This window comes from Adiantum capillus-veneris, chromosome 12 (genome assembly GCF_014529385.1).
Source record: "Adiantum capillus-veneris isolate H3 chromosome 12, ASM1452938v2, whole genome shotgun sequence".
NCBI lineage: Eukaryota > Viridiplantae > Streptophyta > Polypodiopsida > Polypodiales > Pteridaceae > Adiantum > Adiantum capillus-veneris.
The window spans coordinates 95,999,551-96,014,902 of NC_140942.1; positions in this window are offsets into that span (position 1 = coordinate 95,999,551).

A 15,352-nucleotide genomic window follows, 5' to 3' on the forward strand; every position below is an offset into this window, starting at 1 on the left:
TGATATGGTTGTTTCTTTGCCGCCTCTTGAAGCACCTGTCAAACATGTTTATGAAGGCTGTATTTTGGGTAAGATGCAACGTTCTAAGTTTCCAAAGGATGGTTCAGTTCGGGCCACATACAGGTTGCAGCTTGTGCATAGTGATGTTTGTGGGCCCATGCAAACTCCGTCCTTGGGCAATTACCTGTACTTCGTGACTTTCATTGATGATTACTCCAGGCATGCATGGGTATTTCCGCTTAAAGCGAAGTCCGAAGTTTTTATGTGCTTCAAACAATTTCTGGCTATGGCTGAAAATGTCTCGAAATGTACTATGGGCACCCTCCGTTCCGATCGAGGGGGGGAGTATATGTCTCATGAATTTAATGCATTTCTGGCTAGTCGTGGGATAAAACACCAATGTACAGTGCCTTATACACCTCAACAAAATGGTGTTGCTGAGAGGAAAAACAGGTCACTGAAGGAAATGGCACGATGTATGGTCAAAAGTCAAGCTTTGTCGCATTCTTTTTGGCTTGAGGCCATTATGTGTGCCACTTATGTACTTGACAGGTGTCCTACGAAAGCTTTGCAGTCTATTACTCCATATGAAGCATGGCATGATAGAAAGCCTTCTATTGAGCACATGCGTGTTTTTTCCTGTTTGGCATATGCTTTGGTGCCACAAGTGCAACGCAGAAAATTGGATGATAAGGCTGTCAAATGTATTTTTGTTGGTTATAGTGCTGAAAGAAAAGGGTACAGGTTGTATCATCCGCAAACAAAACGTATTCTAGTTTCACGGGATGTAGTGTTTGTGGAAGATTCTGTTCAGTCCTTGCTGTCATGTACTAGAGACAGTAATGTAAGCTCACAGGACATTTATGACACTTTGTTGCCTCTTTTCAGTGGTGGAAATACGAATGTAAGTTCCAATGAGGCAAATGTACAGCCTATGGGGGTTTCTGAAAATGTTCTAGATCAGCCTATTACTGATGCAGATGTATATGAGGAAAGGACTGAAAATGAGTAGGCTAGAGGTATGCCAAAATGGCTGGTGCACACTTTGCGTGATAGTAAATTGCATGCACCTTTGTCTAGTCGTACTCGTTCAGGCTCTCGCCATGCATCCTATGCATCAGATTTTTATGCTTTGGCTGTGTCTAGCTTACATGATGTTGAGGAGCCTCTGACTTTTGATGAGGAAAGGGCTGAAAATGAGCAGGCTAGAGGTATGCCAAAATGGATGGTGTACACTTTGCGTGACAGTAAATTGCATGTACCTTTGTCTAGTCGTACTCGTTCAGGCTCTCGCCATGCATCTTATGCATCTGATTGATATGCTTTGGTTGTGTCTAGCTTACATGATGTTGAGGAGCCTCTGACTTTTGATGAAGCACAAAATTCAGAAAATTGGATGGCTGCCATGCAATCAGAATATGATGCACTTATAGAAAATGACACATGGACTTTATGTGATTTGCCTCCTGGAAAAAAGGCCATTGGTACGAAGTGGGTTTACAAGTTGAAACGCAAGCCGGATGGTGAGATCGATCGCCATAAGGCTCGACTTGTTGCAAAGAGTTATGCACAGCAAAAAGGCATAGATTATGAAGAAACTTTTTCTCCCACTTGTCGTATGACTACTGTGCGTTTTCTATGTGCATTGGCAGCTCATTTTGGTTGGGATGTACATCAATCAGACATTGTTACTACTTTCTTGAATGGTGACATATTTGAGGAAGTTTATGTAACGCAGCCTCGCGGTTTTGTCATAAAAGGACAAGAGGACAAAGTGTGAAAATGTAACAAGGCTTTGTATGGGTTGAAGCAATCTCCTCGTGCTTGGTATGAGAAAGCTGACACTCATTTGGTCAAACAAGGCTTTCGTAATAGTCCAACAGAAAGCACATTGTATGTAAAGTGTGAGGGTGATGTACTTCTCATTGTGGTTCTTTATGTTGATGATTTGCTGATCACTGGACCAAATGAGAGACATATTACTGAATTTAAGGCTGATTTGAATGCTACTTTCAAGATGAAAGATTTGGGGCTGTTGCATCATTATTTGGGTATACAGTTTAAGCAGTGTGATGGTGGTATTGCCTTGTGTCAGAAAAGTTACATAGAGACATTGCTATGTAAGTTTGGACTTCAGGATTGCAAACCTATTGCCACTCCCATGGAAACATGTTTGAAGTTGAGTCTACATGATGCTGGTGATCCTACTGATGTCACTCTTTACCAAACTGCTGTTGGCTGCCTCATTTATGTATGCAACACGAGGCCAGATATTCAGTTTGCAGTCTCACATGTCAGCAGATTTATGCATAGCCCAGGGTCTAAGCATTGACAGGCTGTCAAGAGGATTTTCTGCTACCTTAGTGGCACTTTACATCTTGGCTTGTTTTATCCCAAGGGGGGATCATTGCCGCCAGACTTACATGCTTTTTCGGACTCAGATTGAGCTGGTTGTTTTGACATGTGAGTATCCACAAGTGGTTTTTGTTTCATGCTTGGCAGTTCATGTATATCATGGTTGAGCAAGAAGCAACCTACTGTGGGCACTTCGAGTTGTGAGGCTGAGTACAGGGCAGTCTTCACAGCTACGGTTGAGTGTGTATGGCTCATACGTCTTATGCCTGATTTGGGTGTTGGACAGGACACTGCCAACACTATCTACACTGACAGTCAGAGCGCATTAGCAGTTGCGAGGAACCCATTTTTTCATGCTCGCACAAAGCACATTGAGGTGCATTACCACTATGTCAGGGAGAGGCTCTCAGCAGGAGAGATCAGCTTGGCTTATGTGCCAACACAGGACAACCTTGCAGATCTTTTCACAAAGGCATTGTCTCGTGAGAAGCTTGAAGCTTTCCGCAAAGCTTTGGGCTTACTCCCCTTTGTGGACTGATCCTGTCCTCAGGGCATGGCACTTCTTTGCGGAAAGCTTTACTCATGTGCTAGCTCTCGTTCACCGCATCACTCCAGAGGGGATTTGTTACCATATACATGTGGTAGTGATGTGTGTGAACACACTAGGACCGCCGGGGCATTTTTTCCCTCTTTAGGAGGTTTTTTCCCCCGTGCATGATATATACGCCCATCAGTCTAGGGCTATCAATCTTTCCATTGAACACTAAGTAATACACTCTCTATTGTGTGACTTGAGCTTCCTTTGTCTTCTCCAAGTTGTGTATGTTTCTCTGCAACCCTAATTCCAACATTCTTGTTGCTGTCATATCCATAGAATCTCAAGACAGAAATGATGCAGTCATTTCATCTTTGAAACCTGCACTCAAGCACAATCATATGAGAGAGCACACATAAATCAGAATCATTTTGTGAATTCCATGTCGAAGTACTTCTTTCATAAAGTCATATAGCAGAATACTGTCAGTCCATCAGTATCCTTGAAGTCCAAAGGAAAATCAGCGACTTTATTCCATCTGGGTAATCTGTGACAAAGGAGCGGAGTGAGTCCCCTCTTGTGGAGTCCCGTCTGCACTAGATTCAACCCTGTTGATCTGCGAGATCTCTCGGAATAGTAAAAGCTAAACCGAGAATCTCAAGGTAAAGTTCCAGTATTCGAGGAGTATCTGCTAGGTCCTCCTCCTTCATCCACTTCGCATCCAATACCGGAGAGTTCTTGACTAAGTAAGAACCGCCTTTCACTTTACCTTTCATTTTTCTTTCCCTGTGAGCCAATATTAGGCTCCTTGTTGATAGTGGACACCTCACTCTTGAAAGGTTTCAATACACTCACATGAAAAGCATTGTGTGTAACAAACTTGGACACTCCAAGTGGAAAATCTACCGCGACAGCACCAAATAACCACTTCAAAACAGTTCACAGTTCACAATCGATTCACACTGGCCTGCACACCCATTGTCTAAGTCACGCAATATACTTATTAATTCCAAATTTATTTGAGCTAATCATATATTTATTGCACACTACCAAGCAAAATGAGAGGTCATGTGACGGTGCATAATCACCCCAAAGTAACCAGTAGGTGTAAACCGGGGCTCCTTGTCAGTTACAAACAAGTAGCAATCTCTCGCAGCAGTCAAGGCTGGGACCCATTACGCAACACAGAGCCGCAAATTGAGGCAGACAACTGGTAGCCCATTTAGTGTCACTACATTGCAAATTGACGGTGAGTGCGGCAGCTTAACATGGCTTGATGACCTCAGAAGGCCTCCCATTTCGATCCATGCACAATTATCATTCCCTTTGACGTTGTCCCTTGATCCATGCACAATGATCATTCCCTAATTTGCTTCACATTGTGAGTCCCCAAGCGAATTGGTTCATGCAATCTGTGCAATCCGTCCTGAACACAGCTCGTAGCCTCTAAAGGGTTTCACCTGCTAAACCCACTTGAAGAGCACCTTTTTCCCAGTAGGTACTATTTTCCATGCCATTTGGAGGGTTTCCTTACCTTTTTCCTTACGAAGCCATGTGCACAATTTCCTACACTAAATAGGAAATAGAGATGTATTCCAACATCCTGCAGCAAGCGACCGATGCAAGGGGCATAGCCCAGCCCAACCCAACCCAACCCCACCCCGTTCTCCCACGTGCAAGAGAGAAAGAGGGCAACACACACGCACACACAAAGATCAATCCAAACAGTCTTGAACTCAAGAACTTCTATTTATTTAAATAAATATCAAATTTTAGATCAATGCGACAAGTGCTTGATAGATAGCACATATTAAAATGTGTATATTTAAAACATTAGAAAGAGAGAGAGAGAGAGAGAGAGAGAGAGAGAGAGAGAGAGAGAGAGAGAGAGAATCAATTGCTCCACCTCATTTCAAATTATGTATGTATTTAACACCATAATCTCAAATGATAAGTAGAGATTTAAAGATAATAAGGTTTTGTAATCGAATAGAGCAATGAGGGAGTGTCCTGCAACGAGATAACTACTGTTGCGATTAGAAACAAGAGGAAAATAAAGCAAGTAGAGAATGGTGGTGTTGATGTCTCAAGGCAAGAGCTGTTAGCAATATCTCGGTTTAGGGAAGATAGTATTCAACTTGATCACAGAGCAAATGGCTTGTCATTTGAAATGCCAAATACCAAAGAGAAGACATCAATATTTTTCAACTTTATAGTCAATTTGGGAGAAACTTTTGTGGTACATGGTAGCTTGACAAGCAGTGTCACCTCAAACGAAGATTCATCAATACAGAAATAGGTGCATTAAGTAGTCAGACTCCTAGTTTCAGTGTGATAAACATGCGTAGAAACCTTTCTAAAAGAAACTCTCTTAAAGTAAGCTTTTCATTGGTGACAAAGATCTAGCCACTACTCGCTTGCAACAATCAAGGTTTGACTCATTTGTCAAAGGTGGATGCAAGGGGTGTGGTCCAAGACTGCAAAAAATGAAAAATAGGAGATATTCAATGTGGGTATTGCTAGTAGAAAGCAATGTTATTGATCTAGCCAATGAGGTGGCAGTGGAGTTGAATATACCCAAAAGGAGAATATCCATTGATGGTGATGCACAAACACTAAGGAAAAAGCATCAGGGCACACTTGAAACACCTATTAAGGAAGGTGTTTCCCACTGCCAAAAATATGAGTATGTCACACAAAACATACGACAGACTAGGAAAAAACAAGAAGAGCATAAACAAGTTTGTGAGATAAGTGAAATAAAAAATTCATCATAGTAGTTGGGCAACACGTAGGAACAATCCTCGATGTGAAGTAAGATGTCAAGGCTACCTCCATGACAAGAGTAGAAAATGTAATAATCTAATTCACCAAAAGGGAAAATCAGGTTTTTAGTGGGTGTGTCTACTCCATGCTTTTGGGGGGTGGTACAAATTACATCACAATTTGAGAAGAAACAACTTGTGTGGTTTTGTGGAGATAATATTGACCACACCACAACTTTAGCAAACATTGTGATTGAAAGACCTAGAAGTCAGACATGTTTTCTGGCCAATTGCAACTAGAACATGCTTGAATCCTGTGGAAAAAGTTGCACAGAGGGATGCACGCTTTGATTTGCAGACTTCTAACATGGGCTCTAGAAAATATCTTCTCTCTTACAAACAAGGTGACCCTTATGAAATCAAATTGTATACAATTGAAGGCTTACATAAGCATATTTTTGTATCAATATTGATTTATTTTTTGTATAGTTATGCAATCAAAGTATAATTTTGAGGGCATGATCTATACAATTTTGACAATTATGGCACACTTAAAAACATAGCTCTTATTCAATCGTTAAATCCTTAAATGCAGGGCTCTTATTGAATTTTAAACTTGAATTTTTTTCCATGGTATAGTTTCCAAGAGAAATATCTTTTGGATTGCTTTTAAAGACACCTCACATTGGGTCTAAAAGAAGTATATTTCTTTTGATTTACTCATATTGCTCGTAAGAATTCGCTCGTATAATGGTGATCTCCCTCAAATTGCGCGTCTGCCTGGGTGGAACAAGGACGAGAACTGCAACCGCATGCCAATGTTCTCCGAAATTGTCCTCCTAAACAAACTAGTGAATTGGAAAATCTATGTCCAAAAGAATGGACTTAGGCATGCCATGTAATTGGAAACTCTGTGAGACAAACAGTTTCGCCAAATGATCGGGCTTAACTGTCTTCTTTACCGGAATGAAGTGGGCCTCAAAGGCTGTGTAACACACAACATCGTTTTCCGCATCAAATAGCCGTCCGTATGGAATAGCCTGCAACTGTCTCTCCACTCTGTATCCGGTGAAAGATATCTGCAAAATTAGGATCCGTGGCGTACTGATCTACCATATCCTCGAAGCTTTGAGGATGTATCGCATAAATAGCCAGAACCAAGGACTTTCTAGACAGCGCATCTGCCACTAAATTCTTGTGTCCCTGAACATGGACTATCTGGAAATGAAATTGTTATAGGTTGTTAGCCCACCTTATCTACTTTTCTGAAAGCTGCTTCTGTGACAAGAAGTAGCATAAACTCTGATGGTTTGTGAAGACGGTAAAGTTAGCTCTGAGTAGATAGTGTCGCCACTGCTTAAGAGCATGGATAACTCCCAACAGTTCTTTCTCGTAAATGTGTGCAACCAATTTAGGACGTGAAAACATCTTGCTCTCATAGGCAATGACATGGCCTTCTTGCATAAAGACTGCTCTAAAACTGCGACCACACGCATCACAGTAAACGTCAAAGGGCTTTTGCAAGTCTGGAAAAGCCAATACTCGTCCGATTGTCAACTTTTCCTTGAGAGTCTAAAATTCTGTGATCTCTGACGGTCCCCAAGTAAAAGGAACCTCTTTCTAAATCAACACATGCAAAGGAGAAGCTATCTCTACAAATTTTCGAATGAACCGCAATAATACGAGTAGAAACCCAAAAATCTTCGAACTTCATGAACATTCTTCAAATCGGGCCAATAACAAAAGGTCTTGGGCCGGGTCCATCTTTACACCTTCTGCTGAGACGATGTGTCTCAGAAAGTGTATCTCGTGTAAGAAAAAATCGCTCTTTTTTGCATTTATGTTACCGCAATGTCTGGAAAATTTGTAACAGATGCTGTCTGTGCTCTACCTCACTCTTGGAGAAGACGATGATTTCATCAAAGAAAGTGCCCACAAATGATCGGTACTCTCTGAAAATCCTATCCATCCTACAATTGAATGTTGCTGGAGCATTTGTAAGGCCAAATGCCATCACCAAATATTTATACAACCTCAAAACTCATCCTAAAAGCTATCTTGAAGACGTGTCTAGGAGAAAATTCGGATCTTATGATATCCACTCTTCATATCAATTCTGCTAAAACAAGAGGACCCCTGAAGTCTGTCGATAATATCAACGATCGTTGGGATAGGGAATTTGTTCTTGATGGTGATTTTATTGAGAGCTCTATCATCAATACATATTCTCCAAGATCCATCTTTCTTTATTACTAGCAACACCGGGGAACGACGAAGTGCTAGGTTGGATGAAACACTTTTCAAGAGGTTAACTCGATAAGGTGGCCGGTTTGGTGGTGTACTACCAGAATTCAAATCAGTCGTGTGATCTTTAGGACGTGAAAAAGGCAACTCGCCTTGTAAGCCCTACGAGAAATAGTCAGCCTAAGCTTGCACAATCGCTCATTTGAAGTCGTTAATATTTCATTTCATTTCATTTCTCTCTCTCTCTCTCTCTCTCTCTCTCACACACACACACACACACACACACACACACATAGTAAGAGGTAGACTTGCTCTGACATTAGAAATTTCTCTTCTTCTTCTCTCTCTCTCTCTCTCTCTCTCTCTCTCTCTCTCTCTCTCTCTCTCTCTCTCAACAATCAAAACTTAAACTCCATCCACATAAACCAAAAATTTGAGAAATGGTATCGTGTGGTCTAGAAAACATTGTGCCTCCACATGAAGCCTCTAGTACATTCTAAATCACACCCAAGACAACCACTTCAATGCATTCTCAAGCAGACTCTTGCAATGGGTACTCAAAACACTACTTCCTAGCTAGTTTGCTTTTTATAAACTCCACTGAATCTTTCCAAATTGTACTTAGCGTTGTCATTTCCTTTGGATCTAAAAACATCCACATGATTCTTGAACCGTCCACAATCTCCACTTGTACACCAAATGTTTGAGAATAGCTTCATCAACAATTGCTAGTGCTGGACTACGAGCCCTTTCTTTGGAGGACTAATAATACGTCTAGTAACAATCATTATAACATCCTTTCCAACCTTCAAACGAAATTTCTTTGAAGGCTTTGCGGAGCCTGTAAGGCACATGGATGATAATAGTCTTTGGGATTGTTGAAATATCAACTTGCACCCGCAAGGAGCTGTGGAAGGTGAGAAGGGAGCATCCATGGAAGATTGTGATTGAGCATAAAGGAGTGAATCAATAATTTTCAATAATTCAAACCCTAGAAGAGTATCAAGGTAAGCATTTTACCCTAATGATTGATTTTGGGAGTACACATTCTTTCATCTCTCTTAAATGCATTAGAAACCTCATTCTGCCCGAACTTTGTTTTGGATGGCCACAGCCATTCAACTCATTTTAGAATACTTCCCATGGGAGTCTATGAAAAAATTCTAAAGATGGATTGGCTTAAGTCCAATGATGCTCACTTACATTGTAAAACTTCTTCATTGATCTTTGTAAATGATCATAACTCCAAGGTTACCATTATCGGGAAGTGCGGACAACCTAAACTTCAACTTGTAAACATCACTAGATTAATGAAGAGCTATAGAAATAATGAGATGGTTTATATAGTAAAGCTTAATCCAACAAAGAAGAAGTAAAAAACACCTAAACCTAAGTGGTCAATTGAATTTGATGATATGTTTCTTGAAGAATCTTCACAACAAGCACCCAATCATGAAGTTAATTGTTGAATAGAGCTTAACCTAGGAGCTCAACCAATTTCTCATAGACCATACAAGATGTTCGTACCTGAGTCTACTAGACTCAAAGACCAACTTACTCAACTTCTTGACCAAGGCTTCATTAGACCTACTGTTTCTGCACGGAGTACTCCTATTCTTTTAGTCGGAAGAAGGATGGTACTCTACACCTTTCTAGTCACTATCATGGATTAAATATGTAATAGTCAAGAATAAGTATGCAATACCAAGGATTGAGGAGTTAATTGATCAATAACATGGAGCTTCTATTTTCACAAAAAATGATCTCAAGTCTAGCTATTATCAAATTTGAATCAAGGAGGGAGATATACCAGAGTTTTAAAATATGGAAACACAAAAAATAATATGATAATGGGGATATGAATTTTGGATTATATGAAATGAACGTTTCTCATGGACCGATTACTCCTCACTTTGCAGTATTTTGGATCTTAGTGGTTCAAAACTGCAACACACTCTTTCTCTTTTACTTTACATTTAATACTTAGATATCTACTTTGTTGTTAGTTTATTTTTAGTTCTTGATAGCGATACCAAGGGGAAGGGGCCATTGACACTTGTCTTCCCATGAGAATGATGTTCGTTAATATCTTCTCTACAGAAATATTCATTCCGATTCATTACCATAGGATATACTTGAGCAAAGTCCCAAACAGATCTTGGATTCTCATAATCATCAAAAGTGATGCTGACCTTGTGAGGAATGTATTTAGCGATAGGGCTATAGACTTTACTAAACCAATCTTGGGGTACATAGTAGAATCAATTTTTGCTACTTGACTTCTTCTAGACCCTAAGTATGACCTTTTCATAGAACCCATATCTTTGGTTAAGCATGAGTGCTTTCTTGCCAAGAATGATATCACAGCTTTGTACTTCCAAAGATAAGCCTATTTTAAGGTAAAGAACATATCTTTGCACTTGGACATCACCCTCTTGAAGCTTTTTCTTAAGCCAAAGTTGTGGATCATCCATGTACCTAATAGGAACTTGGGTTTGGTGTTTGGGTTGAGAATCAACATACAATTCACATGCTACACATGGGTTTGGAAGAAGATAATCTCTAGTCTCCTTCAAGGTTCAAACCACTTCAGAAGAGAAGTGTAAAATGAGAAAAGAAACCCTCTTTTTATGCACATTCTAGATAAGTGCTTTTACTTATCTTGATAGATTATCTTCCTTTTAGATAATTTCTTTTTACTTATCTTGCTTTTCAAAACTTCTTCAACAAGCTACTCATCCTTATCCTTATCTTCTCTTTCTTTTTTCTTTTCTTTTTCTTTTCCTTTTTCCTTATCTTTTTATTTATGCTAATTTTCTCAAAATGAAGAGCTAATTTCCCATGCATTGGTTATGCCCATGTTCCCATGTGTAAACCAAAAGGGTCTTGTTGTGAGTAGACTAGGGTGCTTGGATTGAGACCAGATTTTGATTTTTTTATAAAAATTATTATTATTATTATCTTTCTTTTTCTTCTTTTAAGTTGGTGGCTTAGATGTGTTGGCCTTGTGTAAGGGCTAGGAGAAGGCCCTTACATAGAGGTTGTAATAGCCACTACATTATTCTTCCTGCTTGAAGCATCGACCACTAAAATTTCTTTCTAGATTTATATTCAATTCCAAAATCATATTTACATAATAACTCTATCTATGTTCATTGCCGCATATTAAGATCAAGTTGAATGTAAATATACTTGAAACACCATATTAGATAATTTGTGACTTTAGAGCCAATTTGGGAATCACCAATGTCTTCAATATTTGGCCATATGGACAAATTTCAAATTGTTTTTTAAGGCCCAAGCGTTCCACAAGGTAGTACTTCAAAAGATATTTTGAGAAATTCACTCAAAAAATTGGCTAAAAATTGGCCATGTGGTCAAACCTTAAGCTTGTTTTGAAAGTGAGAATTGAAATATTCCCAAATTCACTAATATGGTGTTTTGAGGCTCTTATGATCTATATATATGTAATTAGAATCTCCCTCCAAGAAGATAATGTTGCCATACTTTAAGAGCATGTACTATGACCAATAATTCTGTTGGCCTTTGTTATTGAGATATAACGCAATTGGTTGCTTGTCCACTTGAATTAGTGAGCATAGTGAATGTCTTTGAGAAGTTCAAGAGCCATAGTATTGGGGCATTCACCAAAGCTTCTTTGAGTTCTCAATCCTACCTAGAACAAATTCATTCCAAGTTAATGCTTTAGCTTTCTTAAGGATATTAGTTAATGGAGATGAAATCTTCACATAGCCTTCAATAGAAGTATGATAGCATCATGTAAAGCTAGGAAATCCACGTGCTTCTTTCATTGATTTGGGTGTAGGCCAAGCTACGACTGCTTTGATCTCACTTGGATAAGAAGAAACACCATCCTTGGATATAATAAATCCCAAATAGTCCACTTTGTCAATGAAGAAATTTCATTTTCTACACTTATTATAAAGTTGATTCTACCGTAGAAGTTAAAGTACTCATCACATATGTTGTTCATGATCCTCCTTGTTTATTGAATAAATCAAAATATTGTCAAAAAAGACAATAACAAAATCATTAAGGTGTTCTCCAACCACCGATATAAGGCGATTGAAAATTGCAGGAGCATTTGTAAGTTCAATAAAAAGGCATTGACTGACTGTAAATTCATAATATCAAAATCCTATATTGAATCGTGTTTTTGGTATATTCTCCTCCTTTATTCGGATTTGATAATACCTTGAGTTAAGATCAAATTTTGTGAAGATAAAAGATCCATATAATTGACTAAGTAATTCATCAATCCTTGGTATTGCATACTTGTTCTTGATTGTTACATGATTCAATCCATGATAATCAATACAAAGATGTAGAGTACCATCCTTCTTTTACTTAAAAAGAACGGGAGTACTCAATGGAGAAACACTAGGTCGAATGAAGCCTTGTTCAAGAAGGTAGGTAAGTTTCTCTTTGGGTTTTTTAGACTCAGGCACCAACATTTTGTATGGTCCATGAGCAGCTGGTTGAGCTCCTGCAATAAGATCTATTACATGATCAACTTCATGCTTGGGTGGTAACTGCGAAAGTTCTTCAGGAAATACATCATCAAATTTTGTTATCCACTCGGATTCAAGTGTGTCTAGATGTTTTTCAGCACCGTTAAGCTTTACTACAAAAATCATTTCATTCTCTCCATAGCCCTTCATTAATTTGGTAAAGTTCACTAGTTGAAGTTTAGATTTTCATCACTTTCCAGTAACTATAATTATGGAGTTGCACTCAGTTGTTATGAAATTCAATGAAGAATTTTGACAATGTATGTGAGCATCATTGGACTTAAGCCAATCCATTGCTAGAATTCCATCGTAGACTCCTATGGGAGAGACTCTAAAGTGAGTTGAAGTATTGTGACCATCCAAAAAAAATTCAAGTTACCCACTAAAGTAGAAGACTTAACCTTCCTACCCATAGATATATTCCACTGTAAGGTCTGAACTAGGGTGTTCAAGGAGAATGAGGTTTCTAATGCATCTAAGAGAGAAAAAAGAATGTGTACTCCCAAAATCAATAAATAAGATTAAATGCTTACCTTGATACTCTGTTGGGATTTGAAGTACTAAAAATCATTCGTTCCCTCCTTGGTGTTTGCACCATGAACATATGGATCTGCTTGATTTCCTTCACCTATAGCACCTTGAGCTCTATTGGCTTGGGCTATTCCGTGAGGTCTTTGATTTCTTCCCCCTCCTCTCGGACGAGGTTGATGGTTGAAGTTGATCCCATTTTTGTTGTTATTGTTGAGTGATCCATTTTGCACAAAAGGTGGGTTTCATGGTTTATAGTTTCCTTGATTTGAGGAGGTCTCTGATTTTGGTTGAAGTTTTGTTGAGTGACGTTTTGTTGAGATGCAGGTGGTCTAGGTCTAAAAGTTTTGAAGTTCTAGTTTGGATTGAGGATTCTTGTTCATAATTATCCACCAATCTTGTAAATCTTGAATTAATGAATGTGCAATCTCTAGATTGATAGTCAGGATCAAGAAAAGTGCAACACATATGATCTTTTTCGGCCTTCAAACGTAATAATTTCTCCCTTCTTTGTTGTGAGTTCTCAGACCTTTGTTCCTTCCCAAAATGAGGTCTTTTCATTTCGTAGACAGAAGCAAGCTTTGTTTTTTGCTACCCGCATCAAGGACATCAACAAATTTTGTAAATTGAAGGCTCTGAAGTCTAGTCTTTATAGGGTTTTGTATCCTGACACAAATCGTGCTACTTTGACTTCTTGAGTCATTCTTGCTAGAGCATATTTAACAAGGGTCAAGAAATGTTGACAGTGACTCTAGGTCTCTGGTTCCTTGAGCACAATCAAGAAAATCATTCATATGGTCCAAATGATATACTTTGTTTTGAATTTTCTTTAGTTGAGTCTTCAGATAATCCCAAGTCACTGCATTAGGATTGCCAATGTTCTCAGTAAATGGTCTCTCCACCAATGTTTGGCCATCTTTTCCAATTTGAACATAGTAATAATGGCCTTGTTCTTTGTAGATGAATGACTCAAATCAAATTAATCATCCATATGCTCAATCCAATCTTCAAGAACTTTGTCTATATCTTTGCCTTCTCCGGCTAAAGTTCCCAGGTTGAGGCTTGCAAAGCATAGCATCAATGTATCTATCAATGATAATTTGTTCAGGTGAAATTGGTACATTGACATTCACAACCACGAAATTTTCTCTTAGAGGTATGATAACTTAATGCACCAGATTAACCAAGATTACTCTTAGTACAATATATCCTATTTTTTTAAAGTCCCTCTTAATAGAATAAAGCTGACAATTGAGAAGTAGACAAGAGAGGGGATGAAAGAATAATCAATAAATTAAATTGATTGTACATCGCAAAAATTTCATGGTTCAAAAATCTAGAATATGTGAAAGGTTTTCAATAATCTCTAATGGTTGTAGAATAATTTACTCTATAATGACCATTGTGACATCCCTCGACTAGTGGATCATAGTGGTCCCATTCTAGCAATATGTGTGATGGGATATCCCAATAATCCTTCATGATATATGGTTGAAACATCTCCTTTGTGGCATGCAAGTTGTACCACTCTTGCATGAGGGAACGGCTAATCACAGGCACTCCCATTTCACTGTGAAATGTTGCATTCTTGTAACTAAAGGAGTCACATCAAAATAAACAGAGTCCTTGGGAGACTCGTCCAGTGTCTCCCATCCATCATTGCTTTGTATATTTGCACAATCTACAATGCACTAGGATCTGTTGTAGGCGTTGTACAAAATATTTACATTGTGTGCGTTGTGGATTGTGGATTGCCCAAACAAGTCAAAGAATAATCTCTAGGGTACTAGGATAAAGGAATGTTTGTCATTGGCTAAATATTTCTGACCCCATACATTACACATGACAATATTGAAGCATCCCGTCGTCAGTATATTCCTAACTATCACATCACCTTTGTTGGTCTCAGGGTAAGTTCGTGGGAATTTTTATACAATAGTTGATTAGAAACAATTATTTATTTCTCTAACTTGGATTTTACCCTTTTGATGCTCCCCACATGTGAATGTAGCTATCCATAGAGGATAGGTAGTTTACAAGTTTTAATCTTATGCTAAAGGATATTCTAAGTGTGTACATTAGCATTAAGAAATTCAATTGGAATGGTTATCTCTCTAGTTGGAGTTTTCTTATCATGAGACAAAGCAGATTGCGACTAAGTGTAGCCTCTTTCTGTTTAAATCCAATAGCACCATTGATCATCTTGTCACTCTTCGTATTGTCATAGAGGAAAATTGGTTGATAAGAAAGTAATCATATTGTTTCTTTTTGGACTTCAAGAAAGCGTTCAATACGATTCCGTGTAGCAATTTGTGTAGGAGGGTGGAGGAAATCCAAGTGCCAAGTGAGTTTATGATTGCGGTTTCTCAATTCTATGAGAAGGTGATGTGTCA